This window comes from Pleurodeles waltl, chromosome 5, assembly GCF_031143425.1.
Source record: "Pleurodeles waltl isolate 20211129_DDA chromosome 5, aPleWal1.hap1.20221129, whole genome shotgun sequence".
NCBI lineage: Eukaryota > Metazoa > Chordata > Amphibia > Caudata > Salamandridae > Pleurodeles > Pleurodeles waltl.
The window spans coordinates 354,385,720-354,390,829 of record NC_090444.1 but is presented as its reverse complement, the minus strand read 5'-3'; the positions used below and the strand labels follow the sequence as shown (position 1 = coordinate 354,390,829).

General features: G+C 41.9%; 1 long non-coding RNA gene across 1 annotated transcript; it reads left to right on the top strand.

Annotated features, from left to right (window-relative positions):
- Positions 1-1,641: 1,641 nt before the first annotated feature.
- On the top strand, positions 1,642-3,181 carry LOC138295662 (uncharacterized). Its single transcript, XR_011203652.1, has 2 exons — positions 1,642-2,307; positions 2,834-3,181. It is a non-coding gene; the product is annotated as an uncharacterized lncRNA (long non-coding RNA).
- Positions 3,182-5,110: the final 1,929 nt, after the last annotated feature.

Sequence of the window (5,110 nt, the reverse complement as noted above, 5' to 3'; positions counted from 1 at the left end):
GTATCCAGTCTAGCCGCCTATTGGCTTTGACATTGCATGCCTATTGACTTTGACATGATGTATTCAATTTAGCTGCCTATTGACTTTGACATGCTATTAGATATTCTGCCTATGGGCTTTGACATGATATTATATATTGCATTTTGTATTCAGCTTAACTGCCTATTGGCTTTGACATGATATTCAGCTCCGCTGCCTATTGGCTTTGACATGATATTATACATTGCATTTTATATTCAGCTCAGCTGCCTATGGGCTTTGACATGATATAAGACATTGCATTTTGTATTCAGCTTAGATGCCTATTGGCTTTGACATGACACTAGACATTGCATTTGATATTTAGGTTAGCTGCCTATTGCCTTTAACATGACATTGCATTTGATATTTAGGTTAGCTGCCCATTGCCTTTAACGTGGAGTTAGACATGGCAGTTGAGAATCTAAGCTGTATTTTTCCAAGCTGTGTTTTTGCACCAGAGAACCAAGATGTTTTGCTCTCACAGTAGACTAGACCTGATAAGAGAGAGTACATGGGCGTCGTTTCTCTTCCCTTGAGCTTGGGAACAGGAGCAGTCTTGGAGACCTGGCCAGTCTCCAAAAGGCTTGCTCAGTTTCCCAGGTCTGAGGGGAGGGGGCACACCTTTGTAACGAATGTAACAGGCTGCAGAGAGTCAGATTAGAATCTGCCGGACCTCGTGCTGGAGCTTGGCGCCAGCTGCCAGCATCCCGTGTGGGTAGATGACACTCTTTCTCGCGGCTGACAGGGGTCATCAGCTTGCAGACCTTAGAAAGATGTAGCTGTAAATAGTTCCTACACGGTGAAGTATTTGTTTTGCTTTGCATTCAATATCTTATAAATATAACCTGCTGTGTATATTGCAAACTGATATATTTTGTTTGATTAACGCGGACTTGAAAGCTACTAATTCGTCATTCATATAACAATAAAAGTCTTCTTTGACCTCAGAAGTGCATTTCTGTTGTGTTATGTTAGTGCTTAGAAACTAAATAAGAGGAAAGCACTACAATTGGTACCTGGAGTCGTGGGGTCGGTCATTAAGAGGTGATTAAGAAGGGGTTTGACGAGTTAGTAGATTTCTAAGTGCACACTTTAAAAGTGTAATTTTTTTTTGTTGTTTGGAGAATTACAGAAATTGTTTTCTGTTTGGAGAATCACAGTAGCACGGCAGACCATGTCTGAGAATACATGTGTTGATGAACTGCCTGATGGTGCTAAGAAAAACTGTGAATTGTTTTCTGTTTGGGGAATTACAGAAGAAAATGCATGTGTAGCTAAAAGGCCTGATAATGCTTTGAGAAATAATTCCCGTTGTATATATGTAGAAAAAGTGTGTTTTGGAAGTAAGGATGACAGAAAGGTCTGGATACCTTTATCTGCTTACAGAGAAATGCAGGAGAAATGTAGGCAGTTGGAACATGAAAATAGGAATTTACGTGAGCAAATTAGCCCGACTGAAAGTTATAAAAAGGCTGTTTTTGAAGAATCTTTCTTGTCCCATTCCAGTAATGAGGGGGTTAAGACAGCTCCGAGCTGCACTGAGTTTCCGTGTGAGCCAGGGTTTTTGGCAGCCAAAATGCATTCCTTAACTGATAACACGAGAGACCAGAATGTGATTGCACAAGTAAAACGAAGGATTTTAGAGCAAGACACCCCGAGTTTCATTAGCTTGTTTGATTTTTGGAAAAAGAATAGCCCTCATTTGAGAGAAATCCTAACACTTTTGTACATGGTCACTGTGAAAAATAATATGCAGCTGCGCGCTTGTGATTTGGCAAATGAAATAATGCAGACTTTAAGTTTCTGCGCAGTGCAAGAAGGAAAAACTGATGTATATTTAAATCATGAACAAGGAAAGAAAATAGTGCCCCTAGCTAGAATCATACAATGGATCTGGTACTTGCAAGACAGGGCTAGAGTACCACAGGTAAAAGAATTATCAATGAAATTGTGTGCACCATTTGAATTCGTGTCCACTGAAGATAAAAAGCATATTTGTTTTACTAATGATTCATTGACTGAAATGTTGTTTTCTGGCACAGGAGAAGGAATGGAGTTGTATAATGTGTGTCAGATTTTAAAGCAAGAGCTACGTGAGATGTGTAATTTTTATGCTGATTTTTGGTTCTTTGATAATGTTTTAGCCACATGGCTTGTACCTAACTGGTTCAATTACCTTGCAGATGTTAATGAGAAAAATGCAGAGAGAGAAGTGTTCACCCAGAATTCTGCCTTAGTGGGGATGGCTATGTGGGTGCCCCAGAAATGTGAAAAGGCCACTTACAGGTGGGCAGAGATGAGAGAGATGCACATTCCCCTAGATTTGATAAAAACTGTGCAGCACGCACAAAAGCAATCTGTCATGCAAGCAGTCACAGAGCAGTTGGGGAGAGGAAAGTTACCAGAACAGAAATGGCAAATTGATCAGGTTTTAGGGAGAGTGATTGCTGCAAATTACCAAGGAAAAATCGAAATTATGCTGATACCTAGAAAAGAATCTGATTCATTCATACAAATTGGAGACAGAATGGCCCAAATTGACAAAAGTGCAGTGAATGGAGGTTTGGTAAAGAATGAGTCTGCCCCAGCCCTTCTGACAGTGCAAGAAAAGGGAAGCTGTGGCGCAGCAGATAAAAACCTCAGTACTGATGTGTGGGCTGAAGCCCCAAGTGATCCTCCAGAACCTGCAGAGAATATAACAAAGGGCCCCAAAAACGTCCTGCTGATTATAAAACAGGGAAAGAAAGAGGAAGGGTGCAGTTTAAATGAAAAATGTTATTTGCAAGAAAAGTCATACTTGTTTCTTTTGCAGATCCTACCACGTTTCGCCACTGTCCCTGAGTGTGCTGCGTGGTCCCCCTTCCGGTGTGTGCGTGTGGGGTCGGGGAAGGGACCGAATCCCCAACCTGAACCGGGCTGAGTAAAGTGCCAGCACCATGGATCCATTTTGCGCAAACTGCGCCTTCAGTTCAAGTTCAACTTGTTTGCTGTGTTTTTTTTTTTTTCCTCTCGTATGGAACTCTGACTTTTGCTTACCTTCCAGAAAACCTTTCAGGTGGACCGTGCACCTTTACATGAGCAGAACTCATGCCACATCAAATTGCTAACACTGTTGAATTAGAGACTCATTCAGAAAAAAAAAAAAAAAAAAAAAATTGCCCAGTCTTTTTTTATGTAGATGTATCTGATGTGAAAGGTCATGAGATCAATGTGTTAATTCACTTCTATTGCTTTACAGGGATTGCTTTGATCATAATGGTTTTTTGTGTGCTGATGTTTTTTTTTTTTTTTTTTTGAAATATGAGATATGTGAAACAAAAATTCATTGGTCAAAGGGCGGAATGTCCTGCCATTTGATAAGTTTTGTTTTGACCAATGACTTTGTGTTTCACCACTGCGCATATTAGTTGCTCAATGTTCACCAGTAGCACATGGTATGTTTTGTTCAGTTGAGCCGCCTATTGGCTTTGACATGGCATTAGCCATTACTTTCTGTATTCAGTTGAGCCGCCTATGGGCTTTGACATTGCATTAGTCATTACATTCTGTATTCTGCCTATTGGCTTTGACATGGCATTAGCCATTGCTTTCTGTATTCAGTTTAGCCGCCTATGGGCTTTGACATTGCATTAGCCATTACATTCTGTATTCTGCCTATTGGCTTTGACATGCTGTATCCAGTCTAGCCGCCTATTGGCTTTGACATTGCATGCCTATTGACTTTGACATGATGTATTCAATTTAGCTGCCTATTGACTTTGACATGCTATTAGATATTCTGCCTATGGGCTTTGACATGATATTATATATTGCATTTTGTATTCAGCTTAACTGCCTATTGGCTTTGACATGATATTCAGCTCCGCTGCCTATTGGCTTTGACATGATATTATACATTGCATTTTATATTCAGCTCAGCTGCCTATGGGCTTTGACATGATATAAGACATTGCATTTTGTATTCAGCTTAGATGCCTATTGGCTTTGACATGACACTAGACATTGCATTTGATATTTAGGTTAGCTGCCTATTGCCTTTAACATGACATTGCATTTGATATTTAGGTTAGCTGCCCATTGCCTTTAACGTGGAGTTAGACATGGCAGTTGAGAATCTAAGCTGTATTTTTCCAAGCTGTGTTTTTGCACCAGAGAACCAAGATGTTTTGCTCTCACAGTAGACTAGACCTGATAAGAGAGAGTACATGGGCGTCGTTTCTCTTCCCTTGAGCTTGGGAACAGGAGCAGTCTTGGAGACCTGGCCAGTCTCCAAAAGGCTTGCTCAGTTTCCCAGGTCTGAGGGGAGGGGGCACACCTTTGTAACGAATGTAACAGGCTGCAGAGAGTCAGATTCGAATCTGCCGGACCTCGTGCTGGAGCTTGGCGCCAGCTGCCAGCATCCCGTGTGGGTAGATGACACTCTTTCTCGCGGCTGACAGGGGTCATAAGCTTGCAGACCTTAGAAAGATGTAGCTGTAAATAGTTCCTACACGGTGAAGTATTTGTTTTGCTTTGCATTCAATATCTTATAAATATAACCTGCTGTGTATATTGCAAACTGATATATTTTGTTTGATTAACGCGGACTTGAAAGCTACTAATTCGTCATTCATATAACAATAAAAGTCTTCTTTGACCTCAGAAGTGCATTTCTGTTGTGTTATGTTAGTGCTTAGAAACTAAATAAGAGGAAAGCACTACAATGTCCTAGCATTTTTCAGGGGTGTTTGGGTGGTGTCACTGTGACTTGGTGCGCTGCATTGGTGAGTACATAGTTGGGGGGGGGGGGTCGCATATGTGTGTGCCCGTAACCTTTCGTCCTCCCCCTCCCGTGTGTCGTAGGTGCAGTACTCACCGTTGTCATCTGCGCCGGACTTCGTACTCGTGGTAGATGAGAAGGTAGACGAGAGCAGGTAGGATGTTTAATTCGGGTTCCATGCTGTCCTCCTTCCTCCTGGAGTGCGTAGTGGTGAGCGTTTTCCCGTCCGTAGTTTGTTTCCGCCGTGTTTTTATCGGCGGTGCTCCCGCCCCGGAAAAGGTGGCGGATTGGTGAGTTGGAATAGTGTGGGCGGTACATTGTCTGCCGCCT